Here is a 16,375-nt window from a genome sequence, read left to right on the forward strand (position 1 = left end):
TCCCCAGGTATGACAAGAGAGAGGTCAGATGCAAAGTCTACTGCCATCTTTGGAGAGATGCTTCTCCTCTTGGTCTATAGCCTCGGCGACGTCCAAAGGGGCACCAGAGGTTTCTCCCCAATTTCCCCAGGTGCCGCAGCACAGCCTGTCACTCCTGCCATCCCAGGCAGGCAGAGCTGTGACCCTGAGCTGGGACGGCTGCTGTGGTGACAAGCCAGCCTGCCCTGGGCTGGGGGCAGGCGCTGCCAGCCCTGCCCGAGAAGGACGAGCACAGCCCCAAGGAGCCCTTCATGCCTGTCTGATCGGGAGCGCCTTGGCCACCGCTGGACGCTGGTGAAGGTGAACAGGGAAGGTAAGATCCATCTGAGACAGGGTCACCCTTGCTGGGACAGCATCCCCTGTGCAGCCTTGTCAGGCAGCCGTCCTAGTGCCAGATGGATGATGCTGGGCAGGTTTGGGGGGGGGGTTAGGGGTTGAGCACATGCCTCCATGGCAGCGAGCGCTAGAGATGCTTAGTTTCCTTGACACTCAGACCTTGAGTCCCTCTCTTTTCTTTTAGATGTGGATCATGAGCAAAATGCAGCCTCAGGGAATTACCGCAGCGGGCTGGAACCTGGCTGAGGACCTTCTTCAGCTGATCAAATTAACCTACAGATACCAGCGAGGACAGGGGTGAATGTGACCCAGCAACACTTACTACCTGGTTTCGATGCGCTGGCACCCCCCCAAAGCACTCTCCTTACGTGGGTAACATTATATTAACGGCACCATTGGAAATGCTGCCTGAATCTCCTTGGTTTTGCTGCTGGAGACATTAGCTTTTGTGAGCAGAGACGACTGGACCTTCTTTTTACGAACAAATTTTCCTGCCCAGACGCGGAGAAAGGAAATAAAAGGCCGCCTTTAGTGCTACAGCTGGTGCCTGATACACCTGCCCCCTGCGTGCTGCACAACAAGATGGGGCCAAGGGAGGAGCAGGAGGACAAACTGCCCTTCTGAAGGGCTTCACGCCTGGACTCTGCCCAGCCTGGTCCGCCGGACCCTCTGCTCAAGGGAGGGGATGCTTTTGTCCTTGCCTGGGGGATGCGATTGCTGCAGTGTCACTGTGGGCAGCAGAATTTGGCTTTCAACCAGACAAACCCACACCTGAACCTGCCTGCCTCAGCTAGGGAAAGAGTCTGCAAGCGTGTCCCCTGGTCCTGCTCTCTGTCCTCTTCGGATCTGCAGTTTTGGGGTGGAGATCGTGTCTTTTCAATGCCTTGAAGCTAAACTGGAATGCTGAGTAACCAGCAGATGGGTGTGAGGATGAGGAAGGGCAGGAGAGCTTTCCCCCATCAGGTCTCCGAGCACAAACGAGCCACTGACACCAGCTAGGCTTGCCATGGAGAAGGATTCAGAAAGGACTTGGAAACCCAGGTAGGCCAAGTCCATGGCATTACAGGAGCTGGGCAGCAGCAGTAAATCACGTGCATGAACAATAAATCATCTGCCAAAACACAATTAACGGGACCGCATTTGCCCTGGAGAGGAGCCACCGGCAGAGCAGGTCTCAGACCTCCTTCCTCTCCCTTTGAGGCAGCTGATGTTGGTGGCTGGAGATGGTCCATGAGGTCAAACCCCTCATGGCTTTTCTCTGCCCATGGGCTGGTGAGGAACATCACCACTACCCACACGCCTCCAGCAGCATCTCTCCCTAGCAGAGGCATCCCAGGGACCTCCAGAGGGGACTGCGTGGACCTTGCCATTGAGCACACAGAGAGGTTCATCCAGTCTCCATCTTGATGCCACCTAAAGCCATGGGAGATGTTGCCTATGCTCTGCCGCAGCTGCATCTGGCCCAGGCAAGTGCTGTCACTCACCAATGACACCGTTTCCTCCAGATGACAGATAAGGTCCAACTCTTTTCCAGGGTGCCCGGAGCCAGCCTCCAGCATCTCTCTTTAGACCCACAACAGACTCCCCACCGGTCCTCCTGATGGCTGTGGATGGGACCCTCCGCAAGGAGACCGGGGAGAGGGATTTTGCCGGCTGCTGCCCCTTGCCCGGTCTCTCCTCCATCCATCACCCCTTCCACCTCCTTCAGTTTCCTTTGTATTTCTGTATTTTGGGGGGTGTGTGTTTGTGTAAATGGACTCAGGGGAGGGTCCAGGCAACAGCTGCCTTTGATCAGCGCAACATGTGGGAGATGGAGCACTTCAGGAATGCCGACTCCTGATCAAAGGTGGGAACACAGTGACAGCCAGGACTTGGCAAAAACCCATCCCCGCTAATCCCTGCCGGGGAGCTGGGGGGCCGGATCAGCGACCCGCGCAGGAGAGCCAGCCCTCGGCCCATCGAAGGGAGCGATCCGTGCCCTGAGGCAGGGTGAGGGGCAGGAGGGTGGCTCCTGCCTGCTTCAGGGGGTTCTGTCCCAAGCAAAGTGTTATCCTCCCCGCAACAGGGCAAGAAATGGGATTTCCACCTCTTCTTTTGCCCTCCGTGGCTTCCTCCCTGCTCCCGCACGCTGAGCAACCCTGCCTGCCCCTGCCGACATCTCCGCCAGCCCGGCACGCACCCAACCCTGCGGCTCCTGCGCCCCCCGGGAGGGGATGCCGAAGGGAAAGTGGGTCAGTGACGCCCTAACACTTTTATCGCCTCCATAAGGATGAGGCAAGGGTTGAAAGGTCGCTTGCTGTAGAAACAGCTGGGAGGAAAAGGGAAGATAAATTAGCCCCCTCCCGACACACACCCGGGGTTTGGGAACAGCAAGGACACAGCTCACGGCCTCCCCTCCGTCCCAGGCACGCGGGTGACAGCGTGGGGGACAACCTGATCTGGGAGCGTGGCGCCAACGCCGAGCCTGTCCCACATCACCTTCCCCCACGGATGCCCTGATCTCCCGGTGGGCTTTCTCCCGATAGCCCCGGCGGGGAGCCGGGAATCCCCTCCGCACGGAGCAGGTGGACCCAGGCAAGGCTTTGGGTGAGCTCAGCCGTCCCCGAGCCACATCCGTCCCTGCTCCACCGCGATGCTCAGCTCTTCCGCTGGGAACCGGGTCGATGTTTTCACCCAGGCAGAGGCTCTTCCCAACCTCAGCAAACACCCTCACCCCCTGCCAGCAGAAATAACCCCACCCCACGTGCCTGATGCTTCCTGCACCCCTTTGCCCTCACCCTCCGCACACCTTCCTCCACCCCGTCGCTATTTGGGTATTGCTTGGTTTGGCCGAGGCTCCTCCGGCACGTTAAAAAGGGAAGCTTTTAAAAAGTGCCGATAAGGGTTACTCCCGCAGGGTCACCCCATCTCCCCAGGCAGGGTCACGGGTCGCTTCCTCGCCGCGCGTTGCCTGATAATGAGTCAATCAAGGCTGGGGTTATGGAGACAGGGTTTATCAGCAAACCCTGGGAAAATAAAGATGTGAAAATGTCTGCTCACACACCAGGCTGGGAGAGCCAGCATGGACAAGCCTTTTTTGTGTGGATGGAGGGCTTTAGGATTAAGAGCTGATGGGGCTGGCACGGAGGAAGGGAGGGAGGATTTGGGAGGCAAAGAGCAGCAGAAATGGACCGGCAGCTCAAGGGTTATGCGCCCAGCTTACTCCCAGAGCAGTGATGCTCTGCGCCGTGATGCTGCCAGCCATCCCCACAGCAAGCCACGGGCACATGGAGGAGCTGCCGTGGCAAGCAGGGACATCTGAGATGTCCCACTCCGGACCAGAGGATGGGTGGCAGCCAAGGAGAGGGCAGCCCAGCCCCAGTTCTGCACCGATGGGACAAGCTGGTGCTGTGCCCCATGCAATACCCTGTGCCAGACCTGTTTTATTCCCCCTGCTGGCGCCAGCACGGCGTGGGGCTGGGGGGTGCTGGGTGTCCCCGGGGAGCGAGTGAAGCTGAAGACCCCTGGGAAAGGTTTGCAAGAAAAATGAGATCCTCAGTAAAGGGAAACAAGACAGGAGCGACAGCCTGATCAGCACTGCCACGTCCCCACGGATATAGTCACATCACACAAGTCCCAGCCCAAAGGATTTACCCGTTGAAATACCACACAGGCCAAAAAGTGCATTTTTCCCCCGACCTGGTAACAAACCGAAGATTCACAGGCTCCACCTACAGCCATGCCTGCACGGAGTCCTGCATCCCAGCACTCGGAAGCTGAGCATGAAAACGGAAGAGCAGAAAGGGAAACTGAGGCATGGGGAGGGGAACGCCTGGTGGTGCAGCCAGGGATGCAGCCGCAGCCTCCCCTCACCATGCCCGGCCTATTTTATCTCCAGCACTAGGAGCGACCCAAGGACCATGCCAAGACGCTCGCTTTTGTGTGGGTTGTGGAGGTGGCCGGAGGCTCCCTGAGCTGCAGAAACAGCCCTCGGTGGTGCAGGGATGCAGCTGCCCCGTCCCATCCCGAACAGGCAAACCGGAGCTGGCGCCTGGGCATGGATGGAGGGAAGATTTGGGAGAGCAGAGAGGCAGCAGCAAGGGACAGGGGGCTGTAGGACGGGAGGGGGAAGCATCGGGCATCGCTCGAGCTGCCCCGAGGCAGCGCAGGGTGACAGGCCACCGCTGACACCCGTGGAGAGCCGCACACGGCAAACACATCACCAGGCAGCACGGGAAGGGCACGATGTGACAAGGGACGGCTGTGGCACGAGGCCGTGGGGCAGCCCGGACCAAGGACTCGCTGCCTACCCAGGCTGAACTCCCTCCTCGGCCTCTCCTCCACCATGTGCATCTTGCAAACACTTCTCCCTATGGGAGAGGCTTAGCAAGGCGAATATTGAATGCACCTGCCTCCCTTGGCCGGGAATCAAAGGCCCCGGCATCGGGATCCCGCCGCTCGCACAGCACAATTATCCCTGACCAAATGCCGCGTGTGAGAATGTAGGGCACCCTCTCTCCTCCCCGAGCCTCCATCGGAGCACAGTGCAATTAAAATAAGCAATGCCAGATGGTTTATTAGCGGCTACAGAGCTGGGAGCCGACGCTTGTTTTCTCGTTCCAGCGCAAAGGCATCAGAAGCGGGTCGATCATGGAAGTGGTTCCCCCCCCCCACCCCCTGCAACAGGCCAGGAGAGGTTGGATTTGGGAACGCGGCACCCTGGTACCGCAGTAATGAGTGCGGCGAGCGGAGAGATGGGATTCGATTCGCAGGATTCGAGGAGGCAGATAAGGGAGACATGGAAGTCGGCCCCTCGGTTAATACTCATTTGTTCGTAGCCTTAAAGGCCAAAGGAGGTGACGCGCCGCAGGCTGCCCTGGACACATCGCTCCTCCTCCTCACCGAGCGGAGCATCAGAGCTTGATGCAAAGCCCACTAGTGACGTCAGCTCTGCCACACCGCAGGCTCGGTTCCTCCTCCCACCCAATCCGAAGAACATGTCCCATCCCTAAGGATTCACCCTCTCTCCAGCAGGCGAGATAACACCCAGCCCCTGGGATCTCAACAGACTTGCGGCAAAGTCAAACATCCTCACCAAACCCAAAGTGCATCCAAGCTTTTTTTTTTCCCTAAGCAAATCCCGTAGTTTCAGCCGTGGGCGGGCTCTGCCCAGCCAGCCTGGTCAGGCACCGCGTTGCATCGCGCTTCGGTTTGGTGGGAGCAAACAGGTCCTCAGCAGCAGGTGCCCCAGCGGAGGAGGAGCCTTCGTTAGCGCAACGCAGCCTGAAAACATGCAAATCTGAAGCATTAAATAAAGAGAATCATGGGAACCCTATGAGAAGATTTTCACACTGAATACAAAAAACATTTAGGGGGCATTGAATGCTTGAGGCCATTAGTTTCGCTCCCCACACCGGCTCCTCTCCTGCAGCTTCAGACCTGTTTGGCTTTGCAGAGATGCAAAACCTCACATTTTTGCCAGGGATTGATTTCACTCCCGCGTATCTCCTTGGAACAGCCCCAACTGCTCCCTTCAAGTGCATCTCAACCATCCCTTACAAATAGAAACCCTTGGACGCTGAGAAAGCCAGAAAAACCCAGCTTTCGTGTCACCTGCAGGCTGCTGATGAAGCAGCCCAGTTCCCTAGAGGGGTTCACCCGGTTCCCAGATCCAGCAGCAGATGGGAATTCTCTGCATTCGGGACAGAATTCTGTGCGTCTGTGATAGCCTGTTGCTATCACATCCCTGGGGAAAGTGCCCCCGGCACCGGGAGGTGACCTTGGACTTGACCGGGATGCTGTGGTCCCACACAGGGTCACCCCGAGCAGCCCCACCAAGGCAGAGCGCGCAGCAAGGCACAGCCCTGCCCGCAGAGGACTCGCCATCTTCAGCTCATCTCCTGTCACCACACAGCTGAGGCCATAACTCTTCTCAGGAGAGCGTGCTGCATCTCCTGGGTACGGCAATGTGCAGGAGCAGCCACCCAAGGTTTCCATCACCTTTATCAAGCACACCTGCAGGGACATTTTGGTTGGAAGGAGCAGTTTCATCCAGCCCGGGAGGTGTTAATATCCTCCGGGTAGGGCAAAACACCACATCACACTCCCTCCTTTCCCTGCAGCTTGGTCTTCAGCATCATCACCACCACCGTGCCAAGAGCACCCAGCCGAGCAGCTGCAGCCCCAGGGCTGCCCTCCGCAGCGCTTCATCCTCCTCGGTGTTCACAGCCCCGTAAGCCACGGCGTGAACCGCTCACTGGACACCTCCGGCACTTTATATACCCCGCTGGGCTTCCCCGCTGCCGGGAGGGGGAATTTTAGTGCCCTTTTAAGCCGGGTGAAGTGTTGCAGCAGAGCAAGCTGGTGAGGGGACAGGAACAAGCTGTTCCCATGCAGGAGGGCACTGCAGTCCTCTTCCTCCGGCACGCGGGCTCAGCAGGCTCCCTGCAAAGCCCTGCTCCATCCTTGGATGCTGATGAGGTACCAAGCTTCCCACTGAGCACAGCAGCCGGGCAGGGTGCGGAGGAGAGCGCAGGCTCCCCAACCCCCACACCACCCTGGGGAGAACAGGGGTATCCATTCAGTGGGGGTTTGGTGCGAGCGGTTTGATCCAAGCTGGAAAGGATGCTCCACCGGTGAATCAGCACATGGGTCCCAGTGCGCAGGGAGAGGCAGCAGCCTCCTGCGCTCCCTGACTTTTCGTAGAATCACAGAATGGTTTGGGTTGGAAGGGACCTTAAAGACCACCCAGTGCCACCCCCCTGCCCTGGGCAGGGACACCTCCCACCAGCCCAGGTTGCTCCAAGCCCCGGCCAACCTGGCCTTGAACCCCTGCAGGGATGGGGCAGCCACAGCTTCTCTGGGCAACCTGGGCCAGGGGCTCACCCCCCTCACAGCCAAGAATTGCTTCCTCACATCTCATCTCAATCTCCCCTCTCCCAGTTTAAAACCATTCCCCCTCATCCCATGGCTCCCCTCCCTGATCCAGAGTCCCTCCCCAGCTTTCCTGGAGCCCCTTTAGGGACTGGAAGGGGCTCCAAGGTCTCCCCGGAGCCTTCTCTTCTCCAGGCTGAACCCCCCCAGCTCTCTCAGCCTGTCCTCCCAGCAGAGGGGCTCCAGCCCTCCCAGCATCTCCGTGGCCTCCTCCGGCCCCACTCCAACAGGTCCACGTCCTTCTTTTGGGGTCCTCCAAAGCAAATCCCACCCTGGCTCCAGGAAAGCACAGTGCATTCGGTGCCCGTATGTTTTTTTTTTTTCCACCTTCCCAAGCAATTTCTGTAACTTCAGCAGTGGGTGTGCTCTGCCCAAGCAGTGCGATCAGGCACCACCTTGCCTCTCACTTAGCGTGGGTTTGGCAGCAGCAAATAAGACTTCTTCAACTGCAGGTGCCCCAGTGGAGGAGGAGCCTTCGTTAGTGCAACACAGCCTGGCCTGAAAACATGCAGAGATGCTAAATCTCACCTTTATTTTTTTTTTTCCCCCTCCTCTTCAGGGTGATGCTGCAACTGCAACTTCGCCTGCGGCAAAGGCATCCCGGGCAGTTTGTTTTTCTGCTGGCAAGGCTGGATGTTAGAAGCTGCCAGGCAAAGGGCTCTCCAAGCACGGAACTACAAAGAGGGCTGACACCTCTAATGAATTACAGTAATACCAGCTCGGGGTGAACTCTAAAGTGCCTGTTTACACAATCACTGACCTCCCTTCACCCACTCTCTGGTGCGATAGTTCCCCCCCCCTCCCCGGCCTTGATGGATCCCAGCTGAATGGTGGCAGACCCCAGTGTTTATCATCTCCCAGCTTCGGGAAGGGAAGAAATAACAATATTTCCTGGCATGCCGGCCACCACCGCCGATAAAATGCCCGCCCAACGCTTGCTTTGGGAAATACCCTCTGCATCTTCTTCCTTTGTAAATCCCTTTTTACTGGTAAGGGGCCCATGTGCCGGAGGTGGCTTTTGCAGGTGCTGGGACCCACAGGCAGCCCCCTCGCATGGGGCAGGGATGGGTGCCGAGTCCAGGGATGGGTGCCGGGTCAGAGAGCAAGGATAACCCCTGCGCTCCCCTTGCCCTGGGCAGTGATGGCCTGCTCTTGGCCAGGGGACAGCCTTTGGGGTGTCATACTGGGGTTTTTTTCCCCGCTTTGGTACAGGATTTCCCTGTGTCCTGGTCCTCTGGGGCTGTGCCAGCTCCTGGGTCTCACGGCTCGCGGATTGCTGGCACAGGAGCTCCCTCTGACCAGCTCGGCACCAAGCTGGAGGGGAAGTCTTCTTCAAGAAGCTCAGAGCTTGGTATAAGGGTGGGACACGGGTGTTCAGATCAAGCTGGGGGGCGGGGGGGAAAAGCCATCAGAACAGCAAGATCCTCCTTCCACCACCTGCCATGCTTCCAGCCAGAGCTTCTTCACGACCAGCAAAGTTGTGGGCCCAGCACCTCACTCTCTCTGAACCACATCCTGAGGAGCTGGAGGTTGGTCCCCAGCGAGGGGATGTCAGATGGCCCCATGCCTCCGCCTGGGTTCACGCGCAGACCCCAATCCTTTCTCCCTCTCTGCTGATCTCCCCCCTCCACTGTGGGCAGAGCCTGCTGAAACATCACAAACATCTCCACCCTCTGGCGATCCCGTCCTGTCCCATCTTCATCTCCAAGACAGTCAGCCCTGTGGCCTGGGCATGGACTGGCACACGCATGGGTAAGGGACCAGTGGAGTCCCTCGGTCCCCCCTCCTGCCCCCCTGCCACCGCTGCCAGTGTCCTGGGGTTGGGAAGCAGCTGCAGCATCACCCTGCCAAAGCCGGAGACCCAGGCAGTGAGAGGTCCCACCAGCAGAGACATGGCCAACACCGTGATGCCACCGCTGCCCTCTCTGCCCACGCCATGGCCCACGCTGTCCCGGCTCTGACTGCACAGAGGAGAAAAATTTGGCTAGAAGATGGGCTGGGGGAGGCTCGACTACGAACAGCCGGTGGGGAGGAAAGGCAGCAAGATGCTCTGTGCCACCGTCACCCGGCTGCTCTCACACCATGCCCCAGCTTGTTTTAGCCCTGGCAGCGGGGGACAGTCTTTAATACAGCCGAGCTTTCCTTCCTTGGGTACTCAGAGGATGAAAACTTCAGTGCTGGCCCCTGGGGAAGGTACTTCTCTGCTTCCCTGCTCACCCTCCGACCTCTTCATTTTGTTCCAGAGTTATTTTTGGAAGTAAAAGCTTTTTTTCTTCACCCTTCCCCTGGCCCCCATCTTTCTGCCAGCCAAAGTGGCATTTTAAGCTTCCTGCCCACCCGAGCAGAAAAATGGTGGCTGAGGCAGGGTAGAGTTAAACCTTTCCATCCACTGAGGAAGCAGGAGGCCTTCTCGACTCATTAACCCTCCATCAACTCAGCCGCCCAAAGAGGGGCTCTCAAAAGTCACCATGGGACGTACCCACCTCCCACATGGGTCCACGGGGGGAGAGAAGAACCACGACCCCTAAAATAGGGGGTTCACCCCCCATGTCTCCTTCCCTACGGTGCTACAAAATCCACCTGATTCATTTCAGTGTTGAAATACCTGCAGCCCCCCCCCTCCCCGCCAATCACATACAAAAATCCCAGCTGTACCTCGAGTCTTGCTTCCACTTGGAGCTACGTGAACCAAGAAGGTCCTACCCCAAAAAGCCACAGGGACTCCAACCAGGGACCTTGCACCACCAAAAATGCACACGCAGAGCAGGACCTGGACCTCGCTTCACGCTGCTAACAGTCAGGGAAGGAATGTCTGAGCCAAAAAGCAGGTGTCCGGTGATATACAGGTACCAAAACCCCCAGGCTCACGTTATTCCTTGCTTGCTGCTGGAGCTGCTCTGCCGCGTTGGGTGCCCGGAGACACGGACACTCTAGGGACATTGCTGGCTGCAAAGGTGGAGGCTGCTCCCACAGCAGCCCCCTGTCACTCGTGGGGACCAGGATGGCGGCAAGAGGGTGCTGGGAGCCAGGGGACAAACCGCGCTCAAGGGGAATAAGAAAACCCCCGGGCTGCTCAGCAGTACCGTGGTCCCAACCATCACCCCTGCCTGGGGATTAACCTTTCCCTCCACGGAATAAGCAGCAAGAGCAAAGCCCTGAGGAGCCAGACACTTTTAAACCCTCCCCATCTCCCAAGAAAGTAGGGTGCGAGTCCCTCCTCCACATGCCAGAGCACAAGGACAGGCACACCCCAAACTGGCCGTGGTTTGGGGTGCGATGAGTTTTCAGAGCTCTGTCCCAACGTTACCTCTCAACATCTGAGATTCCCAAAAGACACAAAGTCCATAAAAACAAGCAACAAGGGGACAGTCCAAACACCCAGCTGGCTCAGCATCCTCCTGCTCGCACTAGCCAGCACTGGACACTCAGGCAAGGAAGCAAGGATGCATGGAGTTACTCCTGCCTCGGCTGACGCCCTAGGGCCATCCCAAGTTACCTTCAAACCATGGTGTTTAACGTCCCCTGACAGACAGCCCTCTTCTTTCTGAAGTTTTCCAGCCCCTTTGGAACCCACTGATATTTCTGGCTTCCACGGCATCCCGCAGCAGCGAGTTCGCATTTGGTTACAGACCCTCCACCGGGCAGGACAAGGTCTTGCTTCAGAGCGTCAGGCTGGACTAAACCGAGCACCGCGCGTCCCCATCGAGGCACAAACACGGGAAAGCCTGGCCACGTCTGGGCTTATCAGCCGGGCTGGAATTTTCACTCGCTGGTACAGATGCTGATTGACAAAAAGTAGGGGGGTGGGAAATGGGATTTTAGCCTTCTGCAGGGGACCGGGGCTGCCTCGCCGTCAGCTCCATCCTCTCGCCCTGGCCGAGCCCGAGCTGTGCGGGAGCTTCGGGAAGGAGCCCGCAGCGAAGCCCCAGGGCAAGGCTGCAGCCCGGGGGACCGGAGGAGCTCTTCTCTCCCCCCTCCACCCCCCCACGCCCCCGTCGGGCTCCGGAATGGCCGGGCAGCCCCTGCTGTTGCTGCCCCCAGCGCTGCAGAGCCCCGGCGAGGAGCCGTCGCCACAAGATGTCACCCGCACCCTTCGCCCGAAGCCCCCCGAAAGCCCCCGCCGGGCCGGGGGCAGCCTGACCCGAGGGGTTTCCCCCCCCACTCGCCCCCGACACCCCCTTGGGGTGCTCCGGCCGTGCCGCCTCGTCCCCTGCGACATCAACGGGGACCAAACCGCATCCCGGGCTCAGCATCTTCCCGTTTCCATGGCAACCCCCCGGCTGCAGCATCCCCCCAGCGGCCGGCGCTGGACCAGGGGATGCCCAGCACAGTACCGCAGGGCCAGCCCTCGCCGTCCCAGTCCTGAACCCCTTCGTGGACTGGAGTCCTTTACCCTTAAATTTTCCATCCACCCAGAAACCTGCAACCCAGACTTTTTAGACCAAAAGTGAGTAGAATAAATTGCTTTCAAAGTCATCATTACAATCTTTCCGGCTCCAAAGTGCGATAGTAGGTATCCGCGCAAGACAACGTTCAGCTGAATTAGTACAGAGGGATTTCAAGTAGGGTTATCCTGATTCAGAACAAAACTACCCTGGTTTTGCGAGTAATCTGGAAATTTCTTTAGAGCATGGACTCATCAAGATGCTTTGCTCCAAAATAATTCGTTCAGTTTGAACAAAAACCTCAAGATTTAAAAAAAAAAAAAAATTGAAAGGGAAGATTGTTCCAAACCAGACAAATGACAGTGCTATTCTGCAAATACAAAGAGGTGAGCAGTTTTGACTTGAGGGGAAATTCAGTTTTCTAAAGCAACGTGACAGAGCACCTGGAACTCCCACAACATTCCCGCATTGTCAGCTCTGTCTTTTTTTCCAGCTAAAAGTACTGTTGAAAAGCGCAACCGGTGCCAACTTCAGTGTCAGATCAGCCGGGAAGGCTCCAGCGTTTTCTGTCGTGACCCCTTTACCTCCCCCAGCCCCCGGTGGGGAGTAGAAGACCTGCCAACAGGTAAAAGCCTCAAGCTCAAAGTGAGATACAAAAAGCATCCCGGGAAGGAGAGGCAGATGCAGGTCTTCCCTCGCTGCCTGCAGCCTCCCTGGCTGGCACGAAGCTGCTCAGACCACGACAAGTGGCAGCCACTGAGGCCCGAGGGCAGGCGTTGCAGAGAAAAGACACCAGTGGGGTTAAGCAAAGCTGGATTTAATGCCAAAATTATTGCTTTGGTGCTTTTTTCCCCCCCCCTCTCCAGTTTAAGTCCACCACGAGCTTCACCACAGCGGGGTGATCGCCGAGCCCCGCACGCAGCACGCCCCAGCATTGCCACCCCACTGCCTGCAAGGGGAAGGGCTGGAGGGGAGGGAGCTTGTTTTGGTGCTCTGCATGGCTTTTTCTTGAGAAAACACCAGCAGATTGAGAAAGGCAATAAGGCAGCAAGTGCTTGTGCCCTTCGCACACAGCCAGGGGCTGCGCCCATCAACAGCTTCTCCTGGATGCTGGGAAAAGCGAGCGCTTCATCCCTTCTCCCCTTCGTCCGCAGCAAAACCAGACGGGCAGGGGAAAGGAAACAGGGCAGGGATGCCGGATGGTTGTTTTCCACCCCATAACCACTGAGACCAGCTTCAAGTGTGGAGCCCAACTCCTCCTCAGGTCCCCTGCTTTCAGAGCGTCACATTTTCACCCAGAGCTGTTCATCCACCCCCAGCAGCCCCCAGCCCAGCAACGGCACGGGCAGCTGGAGCACCCGCTCACCCTTTCTCCCAGTGCAGGAAAAGGACCTCACGGTGCTGATCGGGTGGCAGGTTTTAGACAGGAGAGAGATAATTTCCGCCCCCCCCCCCCCTTTAAACCTGTAATCCAGTTGGAGAACACCCTGCCACAAGCCATGGATACTGAGAACTCGGAAAGATTTGAGAATTTCAAAGAAGGGCTGGCTGCCCTCTCCAGCTTGGGACATCCATCACCGATGTCCCCAAGCCATGTGCCACCAGGGTCTGCAGAGACTGGCCATGGAGGGGTCTCACGCTGCTGGCTGTGGTCCCTGCCCAAACAGCGAGCACAGCCCCTTTTCTGTGACCCCCTCCTCCTCCCCGAATCCCTCCAGGACACACCGTCCCTCCGTGCCCCATGGAGCTGCAGCTTTCCCACAGCAGCTGCTGCTCTTCCAGCATCACAGGCTTTGCCTTGTGGCCAAAGTCCGCCCAGGCAGAACCGGGAGCCCAAGTGGAGACTGTCCCAGGACCGAGAGGGACACCCAAGATGGGTTTTCAGAGGAGCTTGAGCCTGGGAACAGGACCCACCCAACCCCTGGCAAGGCTGCACTCAGGACCATCACCACCCACGGCATCAGGGGCTCACGGGCAGCGAGGAGGAGAGGTGGCTGACATGCTCATTAGTGCTAATTACAAATGATACATCGAACACCCTCCCTGTCTCTCTCCCCTCCTGCTCAGGAGCTGCTGACTGGCACCAGACACACTGACAGCAGCGGGCTTTGGGGTTCCTCAGCCTCCTTGGTCCAAACAAGACCATGGAGACTTTTGGCTTGGATATTTTAGACCGCATTTTCAGAACTGAATTTTTCACCCAAACTATATGGCATCATTGTGCTCACCGCCACCCTCACCCATGCTGGTCCAGTGAGCATCCAGAGACCTCCCGGGTGCCAGCAGAGACCCTGACCATTGCTGCCTGAGCTCCTGTGCCACCACGCTCTCACCGCATGCGAACGGCCCAGGGGAATGCAAGTCCTGCACTTAATAACGAAAGGCAACAGGTCCTTCCTTCCTCTTGCAGCCCAAAAGAGAGACAATTTATCATCAAAAATTCACACTGGCTCTCTTTGAGGTGGTTTCCAGGCAATGCTCCTGTCCCAGTACGGCAGCAGGAGAAATTGCAACACAGCTACCCGGAGCGCCCAAAGCCACCGCAGCCACACCGTGCCCAGCGAGAGATGGGAACACGAAGCTACAGCGAGCAACCCACGGTCCCCTGGCAGGTTGGGGACCTTCTCCCAGCACACAGGCACTTCTCCTGGGCTGCGGACCAGCGTAATACCCACAAGATCACACCAACACTTGGAGAGAGAAGCCTTCTCAACAGGGATCCCCGAAGCCTCCAAGCACCACCAGCAATAAAACTACATGGACCGGCAGCATTTTGGCCAACTGATCCTGTCAGCAACGACCAAACGCTCTGGAAAAATCCCAACCTGGGTCTTTTCATACTTGACCTTCTCCGCAGCAATGCATTAGCCTCTCCGTACAGGCTCTTTGCTGCTCCAGCCATAAGCGGGATGCTGCTGAGTTCATTACAGAAGCAGAGGGGTCGGCTCGGAAAGGTCCCCGGAGGCTCCGTCCCCCACCGCTCTTTAGCTCCGGTTGCGTTGTTTAATGGACTGGTTTACAAAAAAAAAAAAAAAAAAGAAAAAAGCACGGCTGTTGTAAGCCCCCACAGTGTCTTATAAAAGTCAGCCCCAACAGCGAGCCCCAAGCTTGGCCGTGTGGCTTCGCCGCTCTGCTTCGCAAACAGGTTATTGCTTGTAAAAGCCCCTCGCTGGAAGGAGCGGCGCCCTACGAGGGCGAGTCAATGATGCCTTTTGATACGTTAAATAAAAAGGCTCCCAACGCTTGATTTCTTTCCCAAGGAATATTTGATATTTGTTGCTCTGGGGTGTCCAGAAAGGAAGAAAATTACTGGCCTATTAACAACTGCCCCTTGGCCTGTTTTTCCGGATTTAAAACAATGTACTCAAAATTGGCAGTCAAGTCAGCCTAAAAACATTTGTTTTGCCTCAGATTATTTGCAACACCCTGTAAACTTGGTGGCTTTTCGCTCCCTCGCTAAGGGGATTTCTCCTATGCGTTTTTCCATGTGTCTCCAACATATGGAGCAATAAAAAAAAAAAAAAAAAAAAAAATCTAGCTTGTGGCTGGTGTCACGAAATATTTTGGGGCTGGGGGGGCCTTGGGGAGGAGGTGTGGGACTCAGATCAGCATGACCTGGCGGAGACCTGGGCCCGAAGGAAGCTCATGTTTTTACGAGCCAGGAAATTACAGGCTCAGCTTGGGCCGTGCCAGTTGTCCGTACGTGTCCAAGTTTCACAGCACAACTTGGGTCTCGGTGGAGTCCTGGAGGGAGACGTATACGGAGACAGACGGCAGCTGCGTGGGACAGTCACCCCCATCAAGAGGCGGGCACCAAGGGATGGCTCAGAGGGATGGCCAGGAAGAGACAAGTTGGTGGTTGAAGAAAACATCCAAGAGCCAGTCAAGGGAGAAAAAGGAGAATTCACCTGATTTGCTTTCTGCCCGCCCCCCCCCGCCCCCAACCCCAGAATTGCCAAAAAGATGAGAAATTGGGAACAAGTTGCTGAGACTCCCCATTTCCTAGGAGCATGAATGAGCCTGGAATGCTTCCCTGTGTCATTTAGCAGCAGAGGCAACCATCCTCCTGCGAGGTACCAGCTCTCCATCAAGCCGGTCTACCCAGGCCCTCCTTGTCCAACGGGATTTACGTTAGGAGTAGGGAGAGAGGGCTGGATAAGGAGATGGCGTGCAGGGGAAGCGGCGGGGTAGAAGCACACAGAGAGGTGGGACCAAATGATGGAGAATGGCAGAGTTAAGGAAGAGAAGCAAACCAACACACACCAACCTATAGAGCAGAGAGTGGCCAAGGAGCTACTTGAAGAGCACTTAGAGCTTTTTCCTCAATACTTCACCAGGAGATGCTCGAGTTTCCCAAATACATTTTTTTCTGCCTCTGCCTGAAGTTTCTACCAGGCTTGAAGATTTCTGGATGCCTCACTGGCTGTCCTGGAGTCTCAAATGCCCACCCGCGTACTGCCATGAACTCGTAGCGTCGCCAGCAGCAGTGATCCGAACACACTGCTGCGTGCAAGATGCGTTAGAGTGAAGCACGTTGGGCACGGGCAGCAAAGCTGGTATTTCCCAGAGCACAGCATTCAACACACACTCACCGCACTGCCCGCGTGCCCACGCTGCTATCTAGGAAATCCTGCTGAGCAGGAAACTTCGGGAAACACTCGAAACACAGCTCTGGGAAACTTTGGGAGACGCTTGAAAGCTTC

The sequence above is a fragment of the Rissa tridactyla genome, chromosome 13 (genome assembly GCF_028500815.1).
Source record: "Rissa tridactyla isolate bRisTri1 chromosome 13, bRisTri1.patW.cur.20221130, whole genome shotgun sequence".
Taxonomy (NCBI): domain Eukaryota; kingdom Metazoa; phylum Chordata; class Aves; order Charadriiformes; family Laridae; genus Rissa; species Rissa tridactyla.